Source organism: Elephas maximus, chromosome 13 (assembly GCF_024166365.1).
Source record: "Elephas maximus indicus isolate mEleMax1 chromosome 13, mEleMax1 primary haplotype, whole genome shotgun sequence".
NCBI classification, from domain to species: Eukaryota; Metazoa; Chordata; class Mammalia; order Proboscidea; family Elephantidae; genus Elephas; species Elephas maximus.
The window spans coordinates 3,208,020-3,224,752 of record NC_064831.1 but is presented as its reverse complement, the minus strand read 5'-3'; positions in this window follow the sequence as shown (position 1 = coordinate 3,224,752).

Genomic DNA, 16,733 nt, shown 5'->3' with positions numbered 1-16,733 from the left:
GTTTGTTGTTACGGGATTAGTGTTGTTTTTTGTTACGGGGTTAGGGTAGTTTCTTGTTAGGGGTTTAGTGTTGTTTGTTGTTAGGGGGTTAGTGTTTGTTGTTAGGGGTTTAGGGTTGTTTCTTGTTGGGGTTTAGTGGTTTTTGTTGTTAGGGTGTTAGTGTTGTTTGTTGTTAGGGTGTTAGTGTTTTGTGTTGTTAGGGGGTTAGTGTTGTTTGATGTTAGGGGTTTAGGGTTGTTTGATGTTATGGGGTTAGTGTTGTTTGTTGCTAGGGTGTTAGGGTTGTTTGTTGTTAGTGGGTTAGGGTTGTTTGTTGTTAGTGGGTTAGTGTTTTTGGTTTCTAGGGGTTAGTTTTGTTTGTTGTTTGGGTGTTAGTGTTTGTTGTTAGGGGTTTAGGGTTGTTTGTTGTTAGGGTGTTAGTGTTCTTTGATGTTAGGGGTTTAGGGTTGTTTGATGTTAGGGGTTAGTGTTGTTTGTTGTTAGGGGGTTAGGGTTGTTTGTTGTTAGGGTGTTAGTGTTGTTTGTTGTTAGGGTGTTAGGGTTGTTTGTTGTTAGGGTGTTAGTGTTGTTTGTTGTTAGGGGTTTAGGGTTGTTTGTTGTTAGGGGTTTAAGGTTCTTTCTTGTTGGGGTTTAGTGGTTTTTGTTGTTCGGGTGTTAGTGTTTATTGTGGTTAGGGGGTTAGTGTTGTTGGTTGTTCGGGGGTTAGGATTGTTTGTTTTTAGGGGGTTAGGGTTGTTTGTTGTTTGGGTGTTAGGGTTGTTTGTTGTTACTGGGTTAGTGTTGTTTGTTGTTACGGGGTTAGGGTAGTTTCTTGTTAGGGGTTTAGTGTTGTTTGTTGTTAGGGGGTTAGTGTTTTTTGTTAGGGGTTTAGGGTTGTTTCTTGTTGGGGTTTAGTGGTTTTTGTTGTTAGGGTGTTAGTGTTGTTTGTTCTTAGGGTGTTAGTGTTTTGTGTTGTTAGTGGGTTAGTGTTGTTTGATGTTAGGGGTTTAGGGTTGTTTGATGTTATGAGGTTAGTGTTGTTTCTTGTTAGGGCGTTAGGGTTGTTTGTTGTTAGTGGTTTAGGGTTGTTTGTTGTTCGTGGGTTAGGGTTGTTTTTTGTTAGGGTGTTAGTGTTGTTTGTTGTTAGTGGGTTAGAGTTTTTTGCTGTTTGGTTAGGGTTGTTTGTTGTTAGGGAGTGGTGTTGTTTGTTGTTAGGGGTTTAGGGTTGTTTCTTGTTGGGGTTTAGTGGTTTTTGTTGTTAGGGTGTTAGTGTTGTTTGTTGTTAGGGTGTTAGTGTCTTGTGTTGTTAGTGGGTTAGTGTTGTTAGATGTTAGGGGTTTAGGGTTGTTTGTTGTTAGGGGGTTAGTGTTTTTTGTTGTTAGGGTGTTAGGGTTGTTTGTTGATTGTTGGTTAGGGTTGTTTGCTGTTAGTGGGTTAGTGTTTTTGGTTTTTAGGAGTTAGGGTTTTTTGTTGCTTGGGGGTTAGTGTTTGTTGTTAGGGGGTTAGGGTTGTTTGTTGTTAGGGTGTTAGTGTTCTTTGATGTTAGGGGTTTAGGGTTGTTTGTTGTTAGGGGGTTAGTGTTGTTTGTTTTTAGGTGGATAGGGTTGTTTGTTGTTAGGGTGTTAGTGTTGTTTGTTGTTAGGGGGTTAGGATTGTTTGTTGTTAGGGTGTCAGTGTTGTTTGTTGTTAGTGGGTTAGAGTTTTTTGTTGTTTGGTTAGGGTTGTTTGTTGTTAGGGAGTGGTGTTGTTTGTTGTTAGGGGTTTGGGGTTGTTTCTTGTTGGTGTTTAGTGGTTTTTGTTGTTAGGGTGTTAGTGTTGTTTGTTGTTAGGGTATTAGTGTTTTGTGTTGTTAGGGGGTTAGTGTTGTTTGATGTTAGGGGTTTAGGGTTGTTTGTTGTTAGGGGGTTAGTGTTTTTTGTTGTTAGGGTGTTAGGGTTGTTTGTTGATTTTGGTTATGGTTGTTTGTTGTTAGTGGGTTAGTGTTTTTGGTTTTTAGGAGTTAGGGTTGTTTGTTGCTTGGGGGTTAGAGTTTGTTGTTAGGGGGTTAGTTTTGTTTGTTGATAGGGTGTTACTGTTCTTTGATGTTAGGGGTTTAGGGTTGTTTGTTCTTAGGGGGTTAGGGTTGTTTGTTGTTAGGGGGTTAGCGTTGTTTGTTGTTACGGGGTTAGTGTTGTTTGTTGTTACGGGGTTAGGTTAGTTTCTTGTTAGGGGTTTAGTGTTGTTTGTTGTTAGGGGGTTAGTGTTGTTTGTTGTTAGGGGGTTAGGGTTGTTTGTTGTTAGGGTGTTAGTGTTGTTTGTTGTTAGGGGGTTAGGGTTGTTTGTTCTTAGGGTGTTAGTGTTGTTTGTTGTTAGTGGGTTAGGGTTGTTTGTTGTTTGGTTAGGGTTGTTTGTTGTTAGGGGGTTAGTGTTGTTTGTTGTTAGGGGTTTAGGGTTGTTTCTTGTTGGGGTTTAGTGGTTTTTGTTGTTAGGGTGTTAGTGTTTATTTTGGTTAGGGGGTTAGTGTTGTTGGTTGTTCGGGGGTTAGGATTGTTTGTTGTTAGGGGGTTAGGGTTGTTTGTTGTTTGGGGGTTAGGGTTGTTTGTTGTTACGGGGTTAGTGTTGTTTGTTGTTACGGGGTTAGGGTAGTTTCTTGTTAGGGATTTAGTGTTGTTTGTTGTTAGGGGGTTAGTGTTTATTGATAGGGGTTCAGGGTTGTTTCTTGTTGGGGTTTATTGGTTTTTGTTGTTAGGGTGTTAGTGTTGTTTCTTGTTAGGGTGTTAGTGTTTTGTGTTGTTAGGGGGTTAGTGTTGTTTGATGTTAGGGGTTTAGGGTTGTTTGGTGTTATGGGGTTAGTGTTGTTTGTTGTTAGGGTGTTAGGGTTGTTTGTTGTTAGGGGGTTAGGGTTGTTTTTTGTTAGGGTGTTAGTGTTGTTTGTTGTTAGTGGGTTAGGGTTGTTTGTTGTTTGCTTAGGGTTGTTTGTTGTTAGGGTGTTAGTGTTGTTTGTTGTTAGGGGTTTAGGGTTGTTTGTTGTTAGGGGTTTAAGGTTCTTTCTTGTTGGGGTTTAGTGGTTTTTGTTGTTCGGGTGTTAGTGTTTATTGTGGTTAGGGGGTTAGTGTTGTTGGTTGTTCGGGGGTTAGGATTGTTTGTTTTTAGGGGGTTAGTGTTGTTTGTTGTTAGGGTGTTAGGGTTGCTTTTTGTTAGGGTGTTAGTGTTGTTTGTTGTTAGGGGTTTAGGGTTGTTTGTTGTTAGGGTGTTAGTGTTGTTTGTTGTCAGTGGGTTAGGTTTGTTTGTTGTTTGGTTAGGGTTGCTTGTTGTTAGGGGGTTAGTGTTGTTTGTTGTTAGGGGTTTAGGGTTGTTTCTTGTTGGAGTTTAGTGGTTTTTGTTGTTCGGGTGTTAGTGTTTATTGTGGTTAGGGGGTTAGTGTTGTTGGTTGTTCGGGGGTTAGGATTGTTTGTTGTTAGGGGGTTAGGGTTGTTTGTTGTTAGGGGATTAGTGTTGTTTGTTGTTTGGGGGTTAGAGTTGTTTCTTGTTACCGCGTTAGTGTTGTTTGTTGTTACGGGGTTAGGGTAGTTTCTTGTTAGGGGTTTAGTGTTGTTTGTTCTTAGGGGGTTAGGGTTTTTTGTTAGGGGTTTAGGGTTGTTTCTTGTTGGGGTTTAGTGGTTTTTGTTGTTAGGGTGTTAGTGTTGTTTGTTGTTAGGGTGTTAGTGTTTTGTGTTGTTAGGGGGTTAGTGTTGTTTGATGTTAGGGGTTTAGGGTTGTTTGTTTTTAGGGGGTTAGTGTTGTTTGTCGTTACGGGGTTACTGTTGTTTGTTGTTAGGGTGTTAGTGTTTTGTGTTGTTAGGGGGTTAGTGTTGTTTGATGTTAGGGGTTTAGGGTTGTTTGTTGTTAGGGGGATAGTGTTGTTTGTTTTTGGGGTGTGAGGGTTTTTTGTTGTTAGTGGGTTAGGGTTGTTTGTTGTTAGTGGGTTAGTGTTTTTGGATTTTAGGGGTTAGGATTGTTTGTTGTTTGGGGGTTAGTGTTTGTTGTTAGGGGGTTAGGGTTTTTTGTTGTTAGGGTGTTAGTGATCTTTGATGTTAGGGGTTTAGGGTTGTTTTTTGTTAGGGGGTTAGTGTTGTTTGTTGTTAGGAGGTTAGGGTTGTTTGTTGTTAGGGTGTTAGTGTTGTTTGTTGTTAGGGGGTTAGGGTTGTTTGTTGTTAGGGTGTTAGTGTTGTTTGTTGTTAGTGGGTTAGGGTTGTTTGTTGTTTGGTTAGGGTTGTTTGTTGTTAGGGGGTTAGTGTTTTTTGTTGTTAGGGGTTTCGGGTTGTTTCTTGTTGGGGTTTAGTGGTTTTTGTTGTTAGGGTGTTAGTGTTTATTGTGGTTAGGGGGTTAGTGTTGTTGGTTGTTCAGGGGTTAGGATTGTTTGTTCTAAGGGGGTTAGGGATGTTTGTTGTTTGGGGGTTAGGGTTGTTTGTTGTTACGGGATTAGTGTTGTTTTTTGTTACGGGGTTAGGGTAGTTTCTTGTTAGGGGTTTAGTGTTGTTTGTTGTTAGGGGGTTAGTGTTTGTTGTTAGGGGTTTAGGGTTGTTTCTTGTTGGGGTTTAGTGGTTTTTGTTGTTAGGGTGTTAGTGTTGTTTGTTGTTAGGGTGTTAGTGTTTTGTGTTGTTAGGGGGTTAGTGTTGTTTGATGTTAGGGGTTTAGGGTTGTTTGATGTTATGGGGTTAGTGTTGTTTGTTGCTAGGGTGTTAGGGTTGTTTGTTGTTAGTGGGTTAGGGTTGTTTGTTGTTAGTGGGTTAGTGTTTTTGGTTTCTAGGGGTTAGTTTTGTTTGTTGTTTGGGTGTTAGTGTTTGTTGTTAGGGGTTTAGGGTTGTTTGTTGTTAGGGTGTTAGTGTTCTTTGATGTTAGGGGTTTAGGGTTGTTTGATGTTAGGGGTTAGTGTTGTTTGTTGTTAGGGGGTTAGGGTTGTTTGTTGTTAGGGTGTTAGTGTTGTTTGTTGTTAGGGTGTTAGGGTTGTTTGTTGTTAGGGTGTTAGTGTTGTTTGTTGTTAGGGGTTTAGGGTTGTTTGTTGTTAGGGGTTTAAGGTTCTTTCTTGTTGGGGTTTAGTGGTTTTTGTTGTTCGGGTGTTAGTGTTTATTGTGGTTAGGGGGTTAGTGTTGTTGGTTGTTCGGGGGTTAGGATTGTTTGTTTTTAGGGGGTTAGGGTTGTTTGTTGTTTGGGTGTTAGGGTTGTTTGTTGTTACTGGGTTAGTGTTGTTTGTTGTTACGGGGTTAGGGTAGTTTCTTGTTAGGGGTTTAGTGTTGTTTGTTGTTAGGGGGTTAGTGTTTTTTGTTAGGGGTTTAGGGTTGTTTCTTGTTGGGGTTTAGTGGTTTTTGTTGTTAGGGTGTTAGTGTTGTTTGTTCTTAGGGTGTTAGTGTTTTGTGTTGTTAGTGGGTTAGTGTTGTTTGATGTTAGGGGTTTAGGGTTGTTTGATGTTATGAGGTTAGTGTTGTTTGTTGTTAGGGTGTTAGGGTTGTTTGTTGTTAGTGGTTTAGGGTTGTTTGTTGTTCGTGGGTTAGGGTTGTTTTTTGTTAGGGTGTTAGTGTTGTTTGTTGTTAGTGGGTTAGAGTTTTTTGCTGTTTGGTTAGGGTTGTTTGTTGTTAGGGAGTGGTGTTGTTTGTTGTTAGGGGTTTAGGGTTGTTTCTTGTTGGGGTTTAGTGGTTTTTGTTGTTAGGGTGTTAGTGTTGTTTGTTGTTAGGGTGTTAGTGTCTTGTGTTGTTAGTGGGTTAGTGTTGTTAGATGTTAGGGGTTTAGGGTTGTTTGTTGTTAGGGGGTTAGTGTTTTTTGTTGTTAGGGTGTTAGGGTTGTTTGTTGATTGTTGGTTAGGGTTGTTTGCTGTTAGTGGGTTAGTGTTTTTGGTTTTTAGGAGTTAGGGTTTTTTGTTGCTTGGGGGTTAGTGTTTGTTGTTAGGGGGTTAGGGTTGTTTGTTGTTAGGGTGTTAGTGTTCTTTGATGTTAGGGGTTTAGGGTTGTTTGTTGTTAGGGGGTTAGTGTTGTTTGTTTTTAGGTGGATAGGGTTGTTTGTTGTTAGGGTGTTAGTGTTGTTTGTTGTTAGGGGGTTAGGATTGTTTGTTGTTAGGGTGTCAGTGTTGTTTGTTGTTAGTGGGTTAGAGTTTTTTGTTGTTTGGTTAGGGTTGTTTGTTGTTAGGGAGTGGTGTTGTTTGTTGTTAGGGGTTTGGGGTTGTTTCTTGTTGGTGTTTAGTGGTTTTTGTTGTTAGGGTGTTAGTGTTGTTTGTTGTTAGGGTATTAGTGTTTTGTGTTGTTAGGGGGTTAGTGTTGTTTGATGTTAGGGGTTTAGGGTTGTTTGTTGTTAGGGGGTTAGTGTTTTTTGTTGTTAGGGTGTTAGGGTTGTTTGTTGATTTTGGTTATGGTTGTTTGTTGTTAGTGGGTTAGTGTTTTTGGTTTTTAGGAGTTAGGGTTGTTTGTTGCTTGGGGGTTAGAGTTTGTTGTTAGGGGGTTAGTTTTGTTTGTTGATAGGGTGTTACTGTTCTTTGATGTTAGGGGTTTAGGGTTGTTTGTTCTTAGGGGGTTAGGGTTGTTTGTTGTTAGGGGGTTAGCGTTGTTTGTTGTTACGGGGTTAGTGTTGTTTGTTGTTACGGGGTTAGGTTAGTTTCTTGTTAGGGGTTTAGTGTTGTTTGTTGTTAGGGGGTTAGTGTTGTTTGTTGTTAGGGGGTTAGGGTTGTTTGTTGTTAGGGTGTTAGTGTTGTTTGTTGTTAGGGGGTTAGGGTTGTTTGTTCTTAGGGTGTTAGTGTTGTTTGTTGTTAGTGGGTTAGGGTTGTTTGTTGTTTGGTTAGGGTTGTTTGTTGTTAGGGGGTTAGTGTTGTTTGTTGTTAGGGGTTTAGGGTTGTTTCTTGTTGGGGTTTAGTGGTTTTTGTTGTTAGGGTGTTAGTGTTTATTTTGGTTAGGGGGTTAGTGTTGTTGGTTGTTCGGGGGTTAGGATTGTTTGTTGTTAGGGGGTTAGGGTTGTTTGTTGTTTGGGGGTTAGGGTTGTTTGTTGTTACGGGGTTAGTGTTGTTTGTTGTTACGGGGTTAGGGTAGTTTCTTGTTAGGGGTTTAGTGTTGTTTGTTGTTAGGGGGTTAGTGTTTATTGATAGGGGTTCAGGGTTGTTTCTTGTTGGGGTTTATTGGTTTTTGTTGTTAGGGTGTTAGTGTTGTTTCTTGTTAGGGTGTTAGTGTTTTGTGTTGTTAGGGGGTTAGTGTTGTTTGATGTTAGGGGTTTAGGGTTGTTTGGTGTTATGGGGTTAGTGTTGTTTGTTGTTAGGGTGTTAGGGTTGTTTGTTGTTAGGGGGTTAGGGTTGTTTTTTGTTAGGGTGTTAGTGTTGTTTGTTGTTAGTGGGTTAGGGTTGTTTGTTGTTTGCTTAGGGTTGTTTGTTGTTAGGGGGTTAGTGTTGTTTGTTGTTAGGGGGTTAGGGTTGCTTTTTGTTAGGGTGTTAGTGTTGTTTGTTGTTAGGGGTTTAGGGTTGTTTGTTGTTAGGGTGTTAGTGTTGTTTGTTGTCAGTGGGTTAGGTTTGTTTGTTGTTTGGTTAGGGTTGCTTGTTGTTAGGGGGTTAGTGTTGTTTGTTGTTAGGGGTTTAGGGTTGTTTCTTGTTGGAGTTTAGTGGTTTTTGTTGTTCGGGTGTTAGTGTTTATTGTGGTTAGGGGGTTAGTGTTGTTGGTTGTTCGGGGGTTAGGATTGTTTGTTGTTAGGGGGTTAGGGTTGTTTGTTGTTAGGGGGTTAGTGTTGTTTGTTGTTTGGGGGTTAGAGTTGTTTGTTGTTACCGCGTTAGTGTTGTTTGTTGTTACGGGGTTAGGGTAGTTTCTTGTTAGGGGTTTAGTGTTGTTTGTTCTTAGGGGGTTAGGGTTTTTTGTTAGGGATTTAGGGTTGTTTCTTGTTGGGGTTTAGTGGTTTTTGTTGTTAGGGTGTTAGTGTTGTTTGTTGTTAGGGTGTTAGTGTTTTGTGTTGTTAGGGGGTTAGTGTTGTTTGATGTTAGGGGTTTAGGGTTGTTTGTTTTTAGGGGGTTAGTGTTGTTTGTCTTTACGGGGTTACTGTTGTTTGTTGTTAGGGTGTTAGTGTTTTGTGTTGTTAGGGGGTTAGTGTTGTTTGATGTTAGGGGTTTAGGGTTGTTTTTTGTTAGGGGGATAGTGTTGTTTGTTTTTGGGGTGTGAGGGTTTTTTGTTGTTAGTGGGTTAGGGTTGTTTGTTGTTAGTGGGTTAGTGTTTTTGGATTTTAGGGGTTAGGATTGTTTCTTGTTTTGGGGTTAGTGTTTGTTGTTAGGGGGTTAGGGTTTTTTGTTGTTAGGGTGTTAGTGTTCTTTGATGTTAGGGGTTTAGGGTTGTTTTTTGTTAGGGGGTTAGTGTTGTTTGTTGTTAGGAGGTTAGGGTTGTTTGTTGTTAGGGTGTTAGTGTTGTTTGTTGTTAGGGGGTTAGGGTTGTTTGTTGTTAGGGTGTTAGTGTTTTTTGTTGTTAGTGGGTTAGGGTTGTTTGTTGTTTGGTTAGGGTTGTTTGTTGTTAGGGGATTAGTGTTTTTTGTTGTTAGGGGTTTCGGGTTGTTTCTTGTTGGGGTTTAGTGGTTTTTGTTGTTAGGGTGTTAGTGTTTATTGTGGTTAGGGGGTTAGTGTTGTTGGTTGTTCAGGGGTTAGGATTGTTTGTTCTTAGGGGGTTAGGGATGTTTGTTGTTTGGGGGTTAGGGTTGTTTGTTGTTACGGGATTAGTGTTGTTTTTTGTTACGGGGTTAGGGTAGTTTCTTGTTAGGGGTTTAGTGTTGTTTGTTGTTAGGGGGTTAGTGTTTGTTGTTAGGGGTTTAGGGTTGTTTCTTGTTGGGGTTTAGTGGTTTTTGTTGTTAGGGTGTTAGTGTTGTTTGTTGTTAGGGTGTTAGTGTTTTGTGTTGTTAGGGGGTTAGTGTTGTTTGATGTTAGGGGTTTAGGGTTGTTTGATGTTATGGGGTTAGTGTTGTTTGTTGCTAGGGTGTTAGGGTTGTTTGTTGTTAGTGGGTTAGGGTTGTTTGTTGTTAGTGGGTTAGTGTTTTTGGTTTCTAGGGGTTAGTGTTGTTTGTTGTTTGGGTGTTAGTGTTTGTTGTTAGGGGTTTAGGGTTGTTTGTTGTTAGGGTGTTAGTGTTCTTTGATGTTAGGGGTTTAGGGTTGTTTGATGTTAGGGGGTTAGTGTTGTTTGTTGTTAGGGGGTTAGGGTTGTTTGTTGTTAGGGTGTTAGTGTTGTTTGTTGTTAGGGGTTTAGGGTTGTTTGTTGTTAGGGGTTTAAGGTTCTTTCTTGTTGGGGTTTAGTGGTTTTTGTTGTTCGGTTGTTAGTGTTTATTGTGGTTAGGGGGTTAGTGTTGTTGTTTGTTCGGGGGTTAGGATTGTTTGTTTTTAGGGGGTTAGGGTTGTTTGTTGTTTGGGTGTTACGGTTGTTTGTTGTTACTGGGTTAGTGTTGTTTGTTGTTACGGGGTTAGGGTAGTTTCTTGTTAGGGGTTTAGTGTTGTTTGTTGTTAGGGGGTTAGTGTTTTTTGTTAGGGGTTTAGGGTTGTTTCTTGTTGGGGTTTAGTGGTTTTTGTTGTTAGGGTGTTAGTGTTGTTTGTTCTTAGGGTGTTAGTGTTTTGTGTTGTTAGTGGGTTAGTGTTGTTTGATGTTAGGGGTTTAGGGTTGTTTGATCTTATGAGGTTAGTGTTGTTTCTTGTTAGGGTGTTAGGGTTGTTTGTTGTTAGTGGTTTAGGGTTGTTTGTTGTTCGTGGGTTAGGGTTGTTTTTTGTTAGGGTGTTAGTGTTGTTTGTTGTTAGTGGGTTAGAGTTTTTTGCTGTTTGGTTAGGGTTGTTTGTTGTTAGGGAGTGGTGTTGTTTGTTGTTAGGGGGTTAGTGTTGTTTGTTTTTAGGTTGATAGGGTTGTTTGTTGTTAGGGTGTTAGTGTTGTTTGTTGTTAGGGAGTTAGGGTTGTTTGTTGTTAGAGTGTTAGTGTTGTTTGTTGTTAGTGGGTTAGGGTTTTTTGTTGTTTGGTCAGGGTTGTTTGTTGTTAGGGGGTTAGTGTTGTTTGTTGTTAGGGGTTTAGGGTTGTTTCTTGTTGGGGTTTAGTGGTTTTTGTTGTTAGGGTGTTAGTGTTTATTGTGGTTAGGGGGTTAGTGTTGTTGGTTGTTAGGGGGTTAGAGTTGTTTGTTGTTTGGGGTTTAGGGTTGTTTGTTGTTTGGGGGTTAGGATTGTTTGTTGTTACGGGGTTAGTGTTGTTTGTTGTTACGGGGTTAGGGTAGTTTCTTGTTAGGGGTTTAGTGTTGTTTGTTGTTAGGGGGTTAGTGTTTGTTGTTAGGGGTTTAGGGTTGTTTTTTGTTGGTGTTTAGTGGTTTTTGTTGTTAGGGTGTTAGTGTTGTTTGTTGTTAGGGTGTTAGTGTTTTGTGTTGTTAGGGCGTTAGTGTTGTTTGATGTTAGGGGTTTAGGGTTGTTTGTTGTTAGTGGGTTAGTGTTTTTGGTTTTTAAGAGTTAGGGTTGTTTGTTGCTTGGGGGTTAGTGTTTGTTGTTAGGGGGTTAGGGTTGTTTGTTGTTAGGGGGTTAGTGTTGTTTGTTTTTAGGTGGATAGGGTTGTTTGTTGTTAGGGTGTTAGTGTTGTTTGTTGTTAGGGAGTTAGGGTTGTTTGTTGTTAGGGTGTTAGTGTTGTCTGTTGTTAGTGGGTTAGGGTTTTTTGTTGTTTGGTTAGGGTTGTTTGTTGTTAGGGGGTTAGTGTTGTTTGTTGTTAGGGGTTTAGGGTTGTTTCTTGTTGGGGTTTAGTGGTTTTTGTTGTTAGGGTGTTAGTGTTTATTGTGGTTAGGGGGTTAGTGTTGTTGGTTGTTCGGGGGTTAGGATTGTTTGTTGTTAGGGGGTTAGAGTTGTTTGTTGTTTGGGGTTTAGGGTTGTTTGTTGTTTGGGGGTTAGGATTGTTTGTTGTTACGGGTTTAGTGTTGTTTGTTGTTACGGGGTTAGGGTAGTTTCTTGTTAGGGGTTTAGTGTTGTTTGTTGTTAGGGGGTTAGTGTTTGTTGTTAGGGGTTTAGGGTTGTTTCTTGTTGGGGTTTAGTGGTTTTTGTTGTTAGGGTGTTAGTGTTGTTTGTTGTTAGGGTGTTAGTGTTTTGTGTTGTTAGGGGGTTAGTGTTGTTTGATGTTAGGGGTTTAGGGTTGTTTGTTGTTAGGGGGTTAGTGTTATTTGTTGTTAGCGTGTTAGGGTTGTTTGTTGTTAGTGGTTTAGGGTTGTTTGTTGTTAGTGGGTTAGTGTTTCTGGTTTTTACGGGTTAGGGTTGTTTCTTGTTGGGGTTTAGTGGTTTTTGTTGTTAGGGTGTTAGTGTTTGCTGTGGTTAGGGGGTTAGTGTTGTTGGTTGTTCGGGGGTTAGGATTGTTTGTTGTTAGGGGGTTAGTGTTGTTTGTTGTTAGGAGGTTAGGGTTGTTTGTTGTTAGGGTGTTAGTGTTGTTTGTTGTTAGGGGGTTAGGGTTGTTTGTTGTTAGGGTGTTAGTGTTGTTTGTTGTTAGTGGGTTAGGGTTGTTTGTTGTTTGGTTAGGGTTGTTTGTTGTTAGGGGGTTAGTGTTTTTTGTTGTTAGGGGTTTCGGGTTGTTTCTTGTTGGGGTTTAGTGGTTTTTGTTGTTAGGGTGTTAGTGTTTATTGTGGTTAGGGGGTTAGTGTTGTTGGTTGTTCAGGGGTTAGGATTGTTTGTTCTTAGGGGGTTAGGGATGTTTGTTGTTTGGGGGTTAGGGTTGTTTGTTGTTACGGGATTAGTGTTGTTTTTTGTTACGGGGTTAGGGTAGTTTCTTGTTAGGGGTTTAGTGTTGTTTGTTGTTAGGGGGTTAGTGTTTGTTGTTAGGGGTTTAGGGTTGTTTCTTGTTGGGGTTTAGTGGTTTTTGTTGTTAGGGTGTTAGTGTTGTTTGTTGTTAGGGTGTTAGTGTTTTGTGTTGTTAGGGGGTTAGTGTTGTTTGATGTTAGGGGTTTAGGGTTGTTTGATGTTATGGGGTTAGTGTTGTTTGTTGCTAGGGTGTTAGGGTTGTTTGTTGTTAGTGGGTTAGGGTTGTTTGTTGTTAGTGGGTTAGTGTTTTTGGTTTCTAGGGGTTAGTGTTGTTTGTTGTTTGGGTGTTAGTGTTTGTTGTTAGGGGTTTAGGGTTGTTTGTTTTTAGGGTGTTAGTGTTCTTTGATGTTAGGGGTTTAGGGTTGTTTGATGTTAGGGGGTTAGTGTTGTTTGCTGTTAGGGGGTTAGGGTTGTTTGTTGTTAGGGTGTTAGTGTTGTTTGTTGTTAGGGTGTTAGGGTTGTTTGTTGTTAGGGTGTTAGTGTTGTTTGTTGTTAGGGGTTTAGGGTTGTTTGTTGTTAGGGGTTTAAGGTTCTTTCTTGTTGGGGTTTAGTGGTTTTTGTTGTTCGGGTGTTAGTGTTTATTGTGGTTAGGGGGTTAGTGTTGTTGGTTGTTCGGGGGTTAGGATTGTTTGTTTTTAGGGGGTTAGGGTTGTTTGTTGTTTGGGTGTTAGGGTTGTTTGTTGTTACTGGGTTAGTGTTGTTTGTTGTTACGGGGTTAGGGTAGTTTCTTGTTAGGGGTTTAGTGTTGTTTGTTGTTAGGGGGTTAGTGTTTTTTGTTAGGGGTTTAGGGTTGTTTCTTGTTGGGGTTTAGTGGTTTTTGTTGTTAGGGTGTTAGTGTTGTTTGTTCTTAGGGTGTTAGTGTTTTGTGTTGTTAGTGGGTTAGTGTTGTTTGATGTTAGGGGTTTAGGGTTGTTTGATGTTATGAGGTTAGTGTTGTTTGATGTTAGGGGTTTAGGGTTGTTTGTTGTTAGGGGGTTAGTGTTATTTGTTGTTAGCGTGTTAGGGTTGTTTGTTGTTAGTGGTTTAGGGTTGTTTGTTGTTAGTGGGTTAGTGTTTCTGGTTTTTACGGGTTAGGGTTGTTTCTTGTTGGGGTTTAGTGGTTTTTGTTGTTAGGGTGTTAGTGTTTGCTGTGGTTAGGGGGTTAGTGTTGTTGGTTGTTCGGGGGTTAGGATTGTTTGTTGTTAGGGGGTTAGTGTTGTTTGTTGTTAGGAGGTTAGGGTTGTTTGTTGTTAGGGTGTTAGTGTTGTTTGTTGTTAGGGGGTTAGGGTTGTTTGTTGTTAGGGTGTTAGTGTTGTTTGTTGTTAGTGGGTTAGGGTTGTTTGTTGTTTGGTTAGGGTTGTTTGTTGTTAGGGGGTTAGTGTTTTTTGTTGTTAGGGGTTTCGGGTTGTTTCTTGTTGGGGTTTAGTGGTTTTTGTTGTTAGGGTGTTAGTGTTTATTGTGGTTAGGGGGTTAGTGTTGTTGGTTGTTCAGGGGTTAGGATTGTTTGTTCTTAGGGGGTTAGGGATGTTTGTTGTTTGGGGGTTAGGGTTGTTTGTTGTTACGGGATTAGTGTTGTTTTTTGTTACGGGGTTAGGGTAGTTTCTTGTTAGGGGTTTAGTGTTGTTTGTTGTTAGGGGGTTAGTGTTTGTTGTTAGGGGTTTAGGGTTGTTTCTTGTTGGGGTTTAGTGGTTTTTGTTGTTAGGGTGTTAGTGTTGTTTGTTGTTAGGGTGTTAGTGTTTTGTGTTGTTAGGGGGTTAGTGTTGTTTGATGTTAGGGGTTTAGGGTTGTTTGATGTTATGGGGTTAGTGTTGTTTGTTGCTAGGGTGTTAGGGTTGTTTGTTGTTAGTGGGTTAGGGTTGTTTGTTGTTAGTGGGTTAGTGTTTTTGGTTTCTAGGGGTTAGTGTTGTTTGTTGTTTGGGTGTTAGTGTTTGTTGTTAGGGGTTTAGGGTTGTTTGTTTTTAGGGTGTTAGTGTTCTTTGATGTTAGGGGTTTAGGGTTGTTTGATGTTAGGGGGTTAGTGTTGTTTGCTGTTAGGGGGTTAGGGTTGTTTGTTGTTAGGGTGTTAGTGTTGTTTGTTGTTAGGGTGTTAGGGTTGTTTGTTGTTAGGGTGTTAGTGTTGTTTGTTGTTAGGGGTTTAGGGTTGTTTGTTGTTAGGGGTTTAAGGTTCTTTCTTGTTGGGGTTTAGTGGTTTTTGTTGTTCGGGTGTTAGTGTTTATTGTGGTTAGGGGGTTAGTGTTGTTGGTTGTTCGGGGGTTAGGATTGTTTGTTTTTAGGGGGTTAGGGTTGTTTGTTGTTTGGGTGTTAGGGTTGTTTGTTGTTACTGGGTTAGTGTTGTTTGTTGTTACGGGGTTAGGGTAGTTTCTTGTTAGGGGTTTAGTGTTGTTTGTTGTTAGGGGGTTAGTGTTTTTTGTTAGGGGTTTAGGGTTGTTTCTTGTTGGGGTTTAGTGGTTTTTGTTGTTAGGGTGTTAGTGTTGTTTGTTCTTAGGGTGTTAGTGTTTTGTGTTGTTAGTGGGTTAGTGTTGTTTGATGTTAGGGGTTTAGGGTTGTTTGATGTTATGAGGTTAGTGTTGTTTGTTGTTAGGGTGTTAGGGTTGTTTGTTGTTAGTGGTTTAGGGTTGTTTGTTGTTCGTGGGTTAGGGTTGTTTTTTGTTAGGGTGTTAGTGTTGTTTGTTGTTAGTGGGTTAGAGTTTTTTGCTGTTTGGTTAGGGTTGTTTGTTGTTAGGGAGTGGTGTTGTTTGTTGTTAGGGGTTTAGGGTTGTTTCTTGTTGGGCTTTAGTGGTTTTTGTTGTTAGGGTGTTAGTGTTGTTTGTTGTTAGGGTGTTAGTGTCTTGTGTTGTTAGTGGGTTAGTGTTGTTAGATGTTAGGGGTTTAGGGTTGTTTGTTGTTAGGGGGTTAGTGTTTTTTGTTGTTAGGGTGTTAGGGTTGTTTGTTGATTGTGGGTTAGGGTTGTTTGCTGTTAGTGGGTTAGTGTTTTTGGTTTTTAGGAGTTAGGGTTTTTTGTTGCTTGGGGGTTAGTGTTTGTTGTTAGGGGGTTAGGGTTGTTTGTTGTTAGGGTGTTAGTGTTCTTTAATGTTAGGGGTTTAGGGTTGTTTGTTGTTAGGGGGTTAGTGTTGTTTGTTTTTAGGTGGATAGGGTTGTTTGTTGTTAGGGTGTTAGTGTTGTTTGTTGTTAGGGGGTTAGGATTGTTTGTTGTTAGGGTGTCAGTGTTGTTTGTTGTTAGTGGGTTAGAGTTTTTTGTTGTTTGGTTAGGGTTGTTTGTTGTTAGGGAGTGGTGTTGTTTGTTGTTAGGGGTTTGGGGTTGTTTCTTGTTGGTGTTTAGTGGTTTTTGTTGTTAGGGTGTTAGTGTTGTTTGTTGTTAGGGTATTAGTGTTTTGTGTTGTTAGGGGGTTAGTGTTGTTTGATGTTAGGGGTTTAGGGTTGTTTGTTGTTAGGGGGTTAGTGTTTTTTGTTGTTAGGGTGTTAGGGTTGTTTGTTGATTTTGGTTATGGTTGTTTGTTGTTAGTGGGTTAGTGTTTTTGGTTTTTAGGAGTTAGGGTTTTTTGTTGCTTGGGGGTTAGTGTTTGTTGTTAGGGGGTTAGTTTTGTTTGTTGATAGGGTGTTACTGTTCTTTGATGTTAGGGGTTTAGGGTTGTTTGTTCTTAGGGGGTTAGGGTTGTTTGTTGTTAGGGGGTTAGGGTTGTTTGTTGTTACGGGGTTAGTGTTGTTTGTTGTTACGGGGTTAGGTTAGTTTCTTGTTAGGGGTTTACTGTTGTTTGTTGTTAGGGGGTTAGTGTTGTTTGTTGTTAGGGGGTTAGGGTTGTTTCTTGTTAGGGTGTTAGTGTTGTTTGTTGTTAGGGGGTTAGGGTTGTTTGTTCTTAGGGTGTTAGTGTTGTTTGTTGTTAGTGGGTTAGGGTTGTTTGTTGTTTGGTTAGGGTTGTTTGTTGTTAGGGGGTTAGTGTTGTTTGTTGTTAGGGGTTTAGGGTTGTTTCTTGTTGGGGTTTAGTGGTTTTTGTTGTTAGGGTGTTAGTGTTTATTTTGGTTAGGGGGTTAGTGTTGTTGGTTGTTCGGGGGTTAGGATTGTTTGTTGTTAGGGGGTTAGGGTTGTTTGTTGTTTGGGGGTTAGGGTTGTTTGTTGTTACGGGGTTAGTGTTGTTTGTTGTTACGGGGTTAGGGTAGTTTCTTGTTAGGGGTTTAGTGTTGTTTGTTGTTAGGGGGTTAGTGTTTATTGATAGGGGTTCAGGGTTGTTTCTTGTTGGGGTTTATTGGTTTTTGTTGTTAGGGTGTTAGTGTTGTTTGTTGTTAGGGTGTTAGTGTTTTGTGTTGTTAGGGGGTTAGTGTTGTTTGATGTTAGGGGTTTAGGGTTGTTTGGTGTTATGGGGTTAGTGTTGTTTGTTGTTAGAGTGTTAGGGTTGTTTGTTGTTAGGGGGTTAGGGTTGTTTGTTGTTAGGGTGTTAGTGTTGTTTGTTGTTAGTGGGTTAGGGTTGTTTGTTGTTTGGTTAGGGTTGTTTGTTGTTAGGGGGTTAGTGTTGTTTGTTGTTAGGGGGTTAGGGTTGCTTTTTGTTAGGGTTTTAGTGTTGTTTGTTGTTAGGGGTTTAGGGTTGTTTGTTGTTAGGGTGTTAGTGTTGTTTGTTGTCAGTGGGTTAGGTTTGTTTGTTGTTTGGTTAGGGTTGCTTGTTGTTAGGGGGTTAGTGTTGTTTGTTGTTAGGGGTTTAGGGTTGTTTCTTGTTGGAGTTTAGTGGTTTTTGTTGTTCGGGTGTTAGTGTTTATTGTGGTTAGGGGGTTAGTGTTGTTGGTTGTTCGGGGGTTAGGATTGTTTGTTGTTAGGGGGTTAGGGTTGTTTGTTGTTAGGGGGTTAGTGTTGTTTGTTGTTTGGGGGTTAGAGTTGTTTGTTGTTACCGCGTTAGTGTTGTTTGTTGTTACGGGGTTAGGGTAGTTTCTTGTTAGGGGTTTAGTGTTGTTTGTTCTTAGGGGGTTAGGGTTTTTTGTTAGGGGTTTAGGGTTGTTTCTTGTTGGGGTTTAGTGTTTTTTGTTGTTAGGGTGTTAGTGT